The sequence below is a fragment of the Gallus gallus genome, chromosome 9 (assembly GCF_016699485.2).
Source record: "Gallus gallus isolate bGalGal1 chromosome 9, bGalGal1.mat.broiler.GRCg7b, whole genome shotgun sequence".
NCBI classification, from domain to species: Eukaryota; Metazoa; Chordata; class Aves; order Galliformes; family Phasianidae; genus Gallus; species Gallus gallus.
This window is the reverse complement of record NC_052540.1, coordinates 6711880-6724623: the sequence shown is the minus strand read 5'-3', so window position 1 is coordinate 6724623 and position 12744 is coordinate 6711880. Positions and strand designations below refer to the sequence as shown.

At 37.9% G+C, this 12744-nt stretch overlaps 2 long non-coding RNA genes across 2 annotated transcripts in view; one reads left to right on the top strand and one right to left on the bottom strand.

Moving 5' to 3' along the window:
- LOC107051851 overlaps positions 1-2418 on the bottom strand; it is a 373871-nt gene extending 371453 nt beyond the window's left edge. The window contains exon 1 of the long non-coding RNA XR_005862189.2: positions 2330-2418. This is a non-coding gene — a long non-coding RNA (uncharacterized LOC107051851). The remainder of the gene's footprint in view (positions 1-2329) is intronic.
- The window catches only part of LOC107051853, a 31595-nt gene extending 20217 nt beyond the window's left edge, over positions 1-11378 (top strand). The window contains exon 3 of the long non-coding RNA XR_001463785.3: positions 11107-11378. This is a non-coding gene — a long non-coding RNA (uncharacterized LOC107051853). The remainder of the gene's footprint in view (positions 1-11106) is intronic.
- Positions 11379-12744: the final 1366 nt, after the last annotated feature.

The window sequence follows — 12744 nt, the reverse complement described above, 5'->3', positions numbered from 1 at the left end:
GCTCATAAGGACAACTTTTTCCAAGAAGCTGTTTATTTAGCTATTTAATGGATATTTTTGTCACACTACTCCAAGAGAAGTCACATCAAAAGCTTTGCCACATCACTTGATGCTATTTTATACTTTAAGAAATTTGTCTCACATATTATATCATGATGCATTATTAAGTGTCATTCCAGGATATGAAATAATCCATCAGAAAAAACCTTTGGGATGAAAGGAAATTGAATAACTGACATTTCTGCATGAACAGAAGTATAGGGGAAAGTAAAGAAGTTGACATTTGAGAAAAACTGTTTGAAGAAGCTTAATTATTTCTTTTTCCCTTTTTTCCTCTCAAAATTCCTAATTGTGCTGTATTTAGGTCTCAAACTTAAGGCTCTTCTTCCAATCGGTGTCTGGATTTTCTACCAGTTACAATATAAGTCCTAGAGAGTTGTAAAATGGACATTTTCTGTTAAGAATCTGATCATGTTAGTCAGATCTTTTTGCCTTGAGCTTGCATTCATTATATCCAAGTGTGAAAGCCAGCAACAGAAGGGATTAAGGAATCTATTCAGATAACTCCCTCACTTCCCAACCCTTTTCCTGTTTTCCTGTTCCCTCTGTACTAGGCCAGTATGCTTTCCCAAATACGCCTGTGTGCATTTAAACAAAATGCAGACTGATGCAGTGTGTTGAGGTAACAAGGTCCTCTTTGGAAAAAAAAGACAAAAAATTAAAATTGTTATTTATCTCAAACAATACAAACCTAATTTGATGAGTACAAGCAATAACAGGTAAAATGACTATTGTGAGCCAATATATCAAAACCACCACTGGTGTTCAGCATAGGCTTGGTAACTTTAGTTCAAAAACAACCTGTCACACACAAAATGACCATTACTGCTCTGCAATGAAATAATTTATGAATATCAAGAGGGCTAGATTCAGCAACCAAAGTTATGGAAAAAAGAATGTTAAAATATACTGCATAACTTCTGAAATTATTTCATTTCTTTAGCCGTGTATGGCTTCTTTTGGTCATCTTCATGCATTTTACAGTTTCAGATGAATTATCCACATAAAAGAAGCAGCTCCCAAGTAGAAGAATAAGCATGAGAAAAATAAGAATAAGGAATACCTGTGCACTTGGAAAAAGAAAACATTTTCCCACTACATCACATGAAAACAAAGCACATACAAAAAAATATTGAGTGGTGTACTTAAAAAGTCACCAATACTGAACTTCTATGGAGCATTTCTCTAGAATGTCTCCTGTCTCACATCTCAGAAATCAACTTGTTTGATGGCAAAAAAAAAAACACATTTTCATAGGTGGTGTTTAATTCATTACTGTGATTGCAATGGCATGACCTCTGTTGCATAGACAGGAAAGGGATTTTTTTTTTTAAAACCAACTTTAATTACCTTCAATTTACAAAACACATAAGATAGGAGTTGAATTTTTAAAACGGACAAAATTAACAGCTTTCTTTTAATTATCATCAATTAGGTAGCCAAATAAGGGAGTATGTTTAGAAACATCACAATGAATTAGGCTTATAAATCCCTTTAATGTTTAATGATGTCCTTTCCTAATTCGTGTGGGAGCTGCTGAAAAATATCACTTCAGATGTTGCTTTTACTGGGCCGACCACCTCAGAATGGAACTGGAATGAGTGAATAGATGAATCAAGGAGCAATGTAGTCAAACAAGAAAAGGCAATCTACAGTGCAGTTAATGCTTCTCTAGAGAAACCACATACTTGTGGAGGCCTGGTGATAACTGCACAGCATTTGTTCATGGCACTTTGGCCTTGCTGCACAGCTTCTAAACCTGAAATTTTCCTTTGGGGAACAAGCAGTATCATTCAGTTTCTTAATGCAGGCATACTATATGCAGGCTGAGCATTACACCCAGTTTTGCTCATTGCTTTTTTTTCCTCTTCACAGCACATCTTTGAGGGAAATCAAAGGCCATTTTTCCCCACTAGTAAATGAGTAAGCATTAGGTTGGTGAATAATAGCACACATGCAGTGGGAGAGTTCATGAATTGTCTTTTGACTAGGACATGCGTACAATTATATATCAGAAAGTATACATACACAGAGTAATGCAACGCCATCTTTCTAAAGACACACTTTGACCTACGTGAATATCTTAAGGCAAATCCAAGAGTCCTGCCCTGTTGGCCTGAAGAGCAGGTACACATGAAGGACGACCTGCACACTGCTTGGGGCCATAAGCTGCATCTTGCTCACAAGCATCGAGAGGAAATTGTAGTTCCTAATAAGGTCTTATTTTCTCTGTTCTCAATTTTATCCCAAATACCTAAAATTTACTTACATAGTCAGAGCAAAAGACAGTGATTCAAGGAGAGCTCCAAAGCAGCAATTGCAATGTGTAACCTGTCTGAAGGCTTACCAGTTCAGTTCAAAGGGCAGAAAGGGGACCTTGATTCTTTGAAGCGTAGCTCCCCATGGTGTTTTTTTCCCATAAAGAGCAGAACATGTGCCATAAAACTTTATGCTCAGACTTACAGGAATCTGGCTGAGGGCCTGAGAGTGCAAGAAAACTAATTAGTTTAAGCCACCTCCTGGCTCCCCTGTTACCTCCCATCCAAACAGTAGTGAACCTAACAGAAGTTAAGACTTTAATGAAAGTACAGCCAGACCACAGGGCACCTGTTTTCCCTTATGTAGATTTAAAAAAAAAGGGGGGGGGGGGGGGGGGGGGGGGGGAGGGACACAAGAAAATATGCACTACCCATACTAAACTTCTATAACATACAGGAATTCACCAGAAGTATATAGGGGCAAAAAAAAAAAAAAAAACAGATCCCAGTTTTACTCAGGTATCAGGAACACAGTATTTTTTATATATACCCGTTTGTACTGTTAGAGAAACGTGCAGTAATGCAGCACTGCTTTCCACAGTATTCAGCAACAGTACATGCACTTAAATAGAAGAGAAAAAAGGTCAGAGCAGCAGCAATACACAGCCTAGCCAGAGGCAAAAATGAGAGACCTTCTGCTCACAGCAGTCGGGGCAGACTTGGGAAAGACACTGTGGTCAGGCACTGCAACAATAATTAATTCCAACAAGAGATGTTACTGCAACACGATGCTGTTAAATACTTTGCTAAGAGGGTTGTGGATCTGAAGAAGGCAGGCAAAGATCCAACAATCTGCCTGCCCAAACTGTGCTATTAAGTTATGATAATGCTGACATTTCCATTGACTAAGAAAGATGAAGGTAAACAGATTGACTCTACACCCTCACCTGACTACATGGCTGTCCAGCCTAAAATATTAAATTCTGTTCTCTGTAAGCATAAACCAGGACACTGGTGAGAATTTTCCTATGCTGAGATCTGCCAGAAGCTGACGGCTAATTACCCACATGCCTTGTAGGTTATAAAAGCAGCAAAGAGACCATGTACTGGACCATAACTGGGCCTGCCACCACTGTTCATAGGAACCTGGCTGGATCAAAGCCTGGAGTGCCTCTGTACTAGTCCCAGCTTTGCATGGGATCAGCCCAACTCCTGAACCCAAAGCACTTTTCTAAACCAACAAAAAAATAAACTGAAAAGGCAGCGTTTGAATGTGATCATCATCAAACACAGTCAAGCCTTGCCCTGGCTAGCAGCTTTTTGGCGACAGCTACTCAAATCAAAAGAGCCAGGTAGTGTTGACTAAGAACAATTGCAGTTCTAGAAGAAACTATACTTTGACAACTACTTCAAGTTTTCTACTTCAAGTTTTTGAAAGCTTTCAGTTTTCCCTGCACAGTTATATCACATGAAGAAAAGGCACAAGGTCTGGTCTAATATAGGCACCAAGAATCTCTCTATGCATGACCTAACGATCATGACTAAAACGCATCTCATAAGATGCTGTTATTCAAAACAGAGATAAAGAGGTGCCAGCTACCACCTATATAATGTGCTCAGGCCTCTGCAGAGGTGACAGTTTTGAAGATCATTTTGGGCAGGGTTCAAAAAGTAGAGCCTATTGGACAGCTGGAAAACCCAAGCTTGTCTATGCAAATCCGTATTCCTGCATCATATTCATTTTACATGACTAGAGTCACAGAAATCCATGCGACTCTTTAATTAGCAAGGGTTATGACATAAATGTTGGTGGGCTCAAGACGTGAGAGCACAAATAACCACATCCTCTCAAATAGCCATTTCAGTTTTTTATACCGTTTAGGAGTAAGGAAGAGCAATTTGCAAAGTAATACACTTACTGCACTGTGATTTGAATTAGCATAATAAAAGCATTTGCTTTTTAAAGCGTGTATTAATCCTCAGAAAAGAGAGAAAGTGAATGTTTTAATATAATTCAAGATAGCTAGACACAGTTCCATTATTTTAACTTACATTTTATTGGGTTTTTGCTTTGGTAAAGAAACACATGTTATAACTAATCACAGTTCTAATTACTGCCTGATTCTATCTTTTATTACTGCTAAAATTTCTATTAAGGGAATGAAAGAAACTAATAGGATCATTAAAAGATCAATAGGAAATATTGCTTACATAGAAGTTGCATTGTATAAACATCAATTCAACAGTTATGATCAAAGGAATTCCTTGGAAACAGAGAATAATGCATTCATTCCACTTATGAAAGAACATGAACTGATTTAAAGGCTATCCACAAGAAGAACCCTTATAATTTCATTCCTCTGAGAGCAATAGCAAAACTAAAAACACAACAAAAAATGATTATCTTTCCATCTCCACACTTCTTTGTATAGAGTCTTTAAAATGTATCATTAAGACCTAGGATGCACACGACATTCCTGAATATAAGCAATATAGGAACGTGACTTGCTTTTAATTCTAGCCTCATGGCCAAGGTTCTCCTTCTGAAAATGTTGCTCAGCTAGATCACATTGGCTCTCCAGAATATCTAAACCCTCTTTATAACTTAGTTTCATTTGAATTTATTTCACTTAAAGTCACTACTTTGCCAGAAGTTGTTAATACAGCATAAATACAATGCATAAAAATATCAATACAGTTTGTCTCTTCACGTATGAAAACATCTAGCTTGATATATCTCTTTCCTACAGCTTGATATATCCTGACATACATTTTGACAAAATGGAACGTCAATGGTTTACAGGCTGATTTGGCCCAGTAGCGGGGCAGAGGGACCTGTGGATCTGCGCCCCAATAAAGGATAAAGGAAAAGGATAGAGAAATGGGCCTAAAACAAAACAGCAGCAACGATCTGAGGAGAAACAAACTAATTTACTAAGATATCAGAAAGCAAGATAACACACTATAATACTATCCCAGAGAGGAAAAGAGTTTCTGAGATTGAGAGAGAGTCTCCATGCTGAGAGTGTCTCTGAGCCTATAGGGAGGGATCTCCAATGTGACAAGACAGCACCCACAGCAGAGACAAGCCAGATGATCAGAAGAAAAAGGGACATTAGGTGACCTACAAAGGTCACCTCCTGCTCCCCCTTAGCAGGGATTATAAGAGAACAGCGAACAGTCCTCTGAGGAATGTAGTAGTTGTTCTCTTCCAGGACAGGTACCCGGAACTGGAGCATTAACTCAAACTCCCAGTGTGCTACATGATGTTATGATGTGGAATACTGATAACCAAAAATTATAAAACCATGACATTGAGTAACTTCTGTAATAACTTGGAGTATTTTAATACTTTTTAAAACCTCAAATTCCACAACAATTTCAAATCTATGAAATTGTTGCAAGTTGTTATAAAAATGGTTAGCCATTGGACAGCAGCCCCACATCAGCACTATCACATCCTGAAATATGTAAGGGACAACAAACAGATATCAAAGTAGACTTCACAAAGCTCTAGTACTTGACCCAGGACACCAAATAAAACAAGGAGTACCAGTGAGGCACAAATATATAAATTGCACAGATGCCCAAATGCAAAACCAAGGAATTTATTTCTGTTCACAATCTTACCTAAAAATCTCTCTCACTCTCTCTCTCTCTCTCCCCTTCTCTTTTCTGGTTCTCCAGTGAGCTTTATGTTTTTATTCTTCCAAAGTATTCGGAAAAGTAACTCTGTCAAAGATGGAAAAGAAATAAATTAAATACAATAAAAAGAATCATTGCTTAAAATGTTTCAGCTCCTGAAAGTCAACCACTCTCTCTTAGACATTTGCTATGATTGCTCCTAATTCTTCCCATGGGCCAAAACGTCAGCTCCTTGATACCCTTCCACACATTGATTCAGTAAGAAAAACGTTATAAGAAGGATGTATTTGGGAACTCTGACACCACACAAACTAGTCAGATTCAGCATAATCAACCTGCACAAGGTTAAAGATTTCAGAGCACTACGTAAGGTAGATTTCTTAACATGTCTGCATGTTAAGAAATATTCTGTAGCTGTCTGTCTAGGAACTTTTACCACGTCTTGCAGTTAACTCAGAAATCAGTTGGCAATTGTCTTGGTTGCAAGTTAGTCAGAGAGATACCCCATCTCCATAGAGAGCTGGCTCAGTTCTGAACAAGGTTTTCAAGGTAGGGCAGAGTATCATATGAATGTAGCACTGTTTCCATGTAGGTGAATTTAAATCAAAAGGTGCTGATAGAGATGTTGTATGTCTGTGCGGAGCCAATTTGTAAGTGTCTTCCTGTAACAAAATAGCTGGATTCCTCCTGAAGATGTTATGTCTGCAGGGGCACCTGTATTTATGAGCATTCTTATGAGCTAGAAGATGATAAGAATGACAAGAGGAAATCTCAGTGCCCCTACAGGAGCCAAACAGGAGGCAATAGGGTATGAGTTGAATTTAAGAATCCCTGATTCTAAGCAGTGTTGCACAGGCAGTGCTGAAGCGTGCTCCCCACAGCACCCATTGATGCCTTTTATTCAGCCTTTCTCACTATTTATTGTTTCCCAACCTCCATTAGCCAAGGTAATGGAAACTTGGATAACACAGACCTTAAGAAACAAAAAACAAACAAAAACAACAAAAAACACAAAACTGCTCAATGTGCATATCAGTAATCTGAGAAATTTCAAGTCTTAGCAATGAAATGGACTGAGACTGAAGTAGCACTAACAGCAACAGAAATAGAAGCATTTTTGTTTCTGTTATTGCAGGTACCAACATCTGCTGTTTTTACAGACAGGATTACAGGTTACTGTAAGCCTACACTCATTGTTTACAAAAATACAACCAAATGGTGGTGATGTTCAACAAAAAACTTGATTTCAAGTGGGTAAAAACTGATGTGAGGACAGAATGAATTTTCTCTAACAGAATGTTGCAACTCTGGCTTTTTTTGCCTCACACAATTATTAAAACAGGTCTTTCTGCTCAAAGCAGAATCAATACTTTAAGTCAAAGATGTCTAATATTGTCAAAAATATGGCCTGGTAAACAAACAATAATGCATACTTTAGATAAGCAAGTCACACCATGCAGAAGTGTCACAGAGCTGACAAAACCTAAATCGTAACAACCTCAAAAGCAAGCACAATAAAATTCTTAAGACCACACTGAAAGTGAAAGAAGATATTCAGGTCACAAATCTATCTGTCTGAAACCTTAGAATGAGTAAAAAATAGAAGAAATACAAAATACATTTCCTTTTTTGGCTCCTTCTTTAGAAGGTAAAAATATTCTAAGTACAGCATATATGTAGCATTGGTATTTATCTTCTCTGAAATTTGCCCACATGAACACTATAATTATTTAGATGCTTTTATCTACAATGAAAGTGCTTTCTTTAGAAAAAAAAGTCATTGTGACCATTTAAGGAATTTCAGGTAAATTTCTATTTGAATTCCAAAGACGACTTCTTTCCTGAATGGTTGGCATTTCATGAATAAATGAGATTATAGACAATTTGGAAAGCAATGTTCAAAATTATACTTAGCAGTAAATTATGCATTGCAGAGGTCAAAAGGATAGGATTTGCAAAGCTCTGATTGGAATCATCCTTAATACTGTTTTACATCATTCCTCATATCATATTGCAGATTATCAAGATGACTAATGCAATGTACAGAGTCAGTTAAAAGAAACCAGCAACAATTAACCAAAAGCCATCATAAAGTTAATCAGAAAACTGATTAGTTTGAAAACAAAGACAAGAAAACTTGGACAGTGACAGTGCATCTCTTTTGGACCATCACAACTCCTGAAAAAGGAAAAAAATGTTCCCATTTAACAATTCACAATTTTCTTAACCTGTGTTCTGAAAAGACATTATACAGCTAAAAGTATATGCTGAAGGTAATACAGTGAGACATATTTTATAGCTATTTCACAAGACTTTTCATCAAAAGAAAATAACGTAACAAATACAACCCATTCTTGGCAATAAGGACTTACCAGGTGTGAATACAATTCAGAACAGACTACCCAAAACCAGTTGTCTCTGGTGTTTGTACTTACTATTTCCCATACAAAAACTGATCATCCTGACACTGCCCCCTGTTGATATGAACAGTGCAAATTATTGGCTTCTGCAAGCAACTCTGAGACATCTGTTTTCTCCTTTTGTAGCTGTATCCTTTTTTTCTCTTCAGGATTCAGCTGCTTGGATCTGGTACCAATCAAACCAGTAGACTAATTTACTCCAGTAATAATTATAAAGGTTTTTTGTATGAGGGAAAACATGCAGGGAATTGGTTCAATATCATGCTGCATTTCAGGCAGCATCCTACTCTACCGTTACAGTGATCCTCATCTGCTAACGTTTTATCATTGTCTATTATTATCATTGTCTTTTATCATTGTACTTCTATAAATCACTAGTTTTCCCAGTAACAGAGTATACATATGTGTCAAATGAACACTTAAAATTATGACAATGTATTTCCAACCTCATTGTGCTTCTTGGCATTTGCAGGATCTCCTTGCCAGTGTCTTAATTACAAATACCATACTGCAGTGCTATTTATGACCAGAAGCTAAAGAATTCTTGACCATCTTCTTATAACTCTTCTGCTTTTAACTGTTGCCTCTCCTCTTGTTTTCTGTCTCATACTTGGATTATTAAGGGATTTCCCAGCGTACTGACTTTCATGCACAGGCTATTGGTTTGCCATATTTCCTGATCCTCTCATGAACTTTGTCCAGTAACAAAAAACCAGAAGTACAAACAGTACACTCAACACTTTACTGGCATGCACTGACTGTACAAGGAAATACTGAGATTAAAATTGGACATGACACTGCTCAAGATCCATCAATCCTAAGCCACAAGAATTTTCATTTTGATGGAACACATGTAAGCCAGTAATTTCAAGGTGTTTCTTCTGTGTGTTTTGTTTTGTTTGCTTGTTTGTCTTAAGGGAATTGCAGAAAATATTTTTTTTAAAGTATGTTTCACAATAGTAAATAATGTACTTTAACTACATAAATTTTATATGCAGAGCATGAGTGTTTTACATGGTTTCAATGATCCACGCTGTAACAGCTTAAACTAAGACAATCACATGGGCTTAATAAAGTCAGTGGTAATAAAAAGAAAAGCTTTACTTTAAGAGGAAAATATTTATATTAGAAGCAATAATTATATCGTATTTTTCATCCCTAGAAGTGCTTTTTAAGTGTCATCTGGTGGTTTGCTAGAAAGACTGAGAGCCAGAATTGAATTTCTTCTCCCCACTGCCACCGACTCGCTGTGTGGCCTTGGACCAATCACTTCTTGTTGGATTCTCAGCAATGCCAGGCAACCATCCCAGTACCACTGAAAACTCAGACCATCAGTTTCCTTGGGCCTCATTTCCTCCATCTGTTAAATGAGTTTAGTTACTCCATTTTGCAGGGCTGTCAGGAGCATTAATCAGTATTTGTAGTATGTCTGGAGATTCTCAGATAAAACAGTGCTACAGCAGTCTATTGCACTCTCCTTCCCATGCCAAAGAACAGGAGTCATTCCCTGAGGTGGAGCAGAGCTGCCCTTAAGGTCTAAAAGAAATAGGAAGTGGGATAAAAGTGAAGGAACAGTGCTTCTCAGTTCTTATTAGCAATGAGTATGCTCTACCAGCTGTATTGCAATAGCTCCTGAGAGCCACTGTCCAGCATGGACTCTTCCAAGAACCTCTGCTCCACAGGTACATCAGGATAGGAGGAGGACTACATACGGAAGCTAAACGCAAACTAATTAAAACACTAATTGCACACAAGGGCTGCTGGAAGGCACTGGATCAATTTTCATTGTCATTATAGCAGAGCCAGAGAACTTCAAAGACTTCATACCACATTTGCAAGACATACAAGAATTAGGTTCCAAAGCAACTTCTAAATATTCTTTCTATTCTCCCAGGAAAATCTGGTATTCAGTTACAGTCAGCTAAGCCAAATCCTTATTCTGTATGGAAACATAGTTGCTAGAATCTGTCTTCTCACACTCCTCCTCCAGGCATAGAAAGGCTTCCGATTTGTTTAAGACAGTTCAAACTACTTTCAACCACTAACTTTTCCAAGTTTCAATGCTATCCTGGCATGCATAAAAAAGAGAGTAGTCAGCAGGTCAAGGGAGGTGATCCTCCCCCTCTACTCTGCTCTAGTGAAGCCACATTTAGAATATTGTGTCCAGTTCTGGGCTTCCCAGTTCAAAAATGACAGGGATCTCCTTGAAAGAGTCCAACAGAGGGCCACAGTGATGATAAAGGACCTAGAGCATCTCGCCTATGAGGAAAAGCTGATTAATTTATCTTCCATAACTCAGCTTCCTTGGAAACCTTGCCTAAAGAATAATGATGAACTGTGATGTCAGTATTCTTTAAAGTATATTTTCACTGAAAAACGTTTTGATGATGCAGTCTGAAATCCCAGAGAAAAACATTACCTGCACAACACTTGAAATATCAATGCGATCTTACAAACTCAGTTCACTTGCAAATGCTGATAACATTCTCTTCAAGGCATTTGCTGTTTCCACGGTATAATGGACTCATCCTTTAACAGTGCTAAGAGCATGATGGCAAAATTTGGTCAACACTTCTTCATCAGAGTGTTTTGTACTTGCCAGAGCAGTGCATCAATTCAGGATATGATTACTGGGGTGCAGGTTTTTTTCTGTTCTATTGTTGTTGTTTTCAAGAAGTTCAACTACCAGGCTCACTCCTCTCTCTGCTTATTGAATTTTGCAGTTCTGAGAATACAACCTCACACTGCACCTCCTGGTGAAGAATGAGACCATCTTGTTTGAAGGTAGTAGGAAGACTGTGACTTCTTGCTCATAATGTGGAATTTACTCTTTCCTAAAATCAATCTCAATTTGTTCCTTCCTGCTCTAAGGATACAGGTGAAGGGCTGGCTTCTTTTTTTCACTCCAGTGTTACCCCACTGTCTGCAGTGGAATTACACACAATTGATACTAGCTCAAGAAAGAAGAGAATAAAGCCCTCCTCCTGATCACAAAGGTGTTCAAAAATAGTACTTCCTTGTAGCCCTTTGAGACATAATTCAGTTGGCATGTTAACATCAGAAAAGTGATATTTAAACTTATTTTTTTTTTGAACAACTCAATGCCCAGCTGGGAGGTGCAAGGCTATGATCAATATAGTAACTATACAACAGATGAGTTTCAAGCACTGCCCATTAGGCTTTATGGATTGCTTTAAAGTGAGCTTTAAAAAAAATAACAAGGAAAGCAATTAAAAGACCCACACTACCATTTTAGCTTCGACAAACCGTTATATGATCCTCATTTTGGAGAGCTAGGGGAGAATAAAAACCTAGCCTTTTAGACCTTGGAAACAGGTGAGTGCATTAGACAGCTGGGCCCATGAATGTCATACTGTCCCTCCATTTTTGCTAATGGCTGTGCTCATTCTCAAATACCAGCAGGAAACTGAATTTATCTCCAAAGGGTACAAATTCCAGCTTTTGCTGACACTAACATAGCAGAGAGAGACAGACACTGACAGGCAGTCACTCAACACAGTTGTTTTACACCCTGCTTAACAGATGTGATTTTCAAAATACGACACTTCAGTGAAGAATAAATATAAATACATATGTAAATTACATATAAATAAAAGTATATATATATATATATACACACATGAAGACTTTATTTATGAAGAAAAAATTCCTCAGAACATGTGCTGTTTGAGGATTTTTTCAAAACTTGCTCAGTAATCCTATTTCCCTCTTAGAAGTACCCCCAGATTTGTATCACCTGGACATAAACAGAATCCCTGATTTGGATCGGGGTGCTGAATTGCACATATACAAAAGTATACATGGTATAACAAACAGAACAATCAACATGATGGGACAGTGATACAGAAGATATAACAACAAAGGGACTAGTGTGATGGAAAGGCGTTACAAAGAAAACGTGCTCACCCATCCCCGAAGACCTAGGCTTACAAAGAAAACTCCACAAGGGAAGGAACTCCAACCAGAGAACTTTCCAGAGTGGCAGTCAGCTCTTAAATGAGGTCTAAGAGAGGGGCAGCCAGGCTCCACCCCTGCTGGTCTAACAGCTAAATTGCCTTCACCTGTGCTCCCAGGGCTGACCGGGTCTTTTCCCCAGGCGCTCAATCAGTGGTTCTAGGCTATGACTCAACAGTTACCATACACATGGATAAAATACTGACTTATTACACCTTCTAATCCATTGCTGATACATATAACAAAGCTCAAGTCCACTTTTGTACAGTTTTAGGTAATCAAAAGGCCTTTTAATTTTTCAAGCCATTATATAGTTATAGGAAGTCACAGGTGAAGAAATCTCTTAAGAAAACAAAACCTCGGACAGTATTTGCTGAACTGAATTA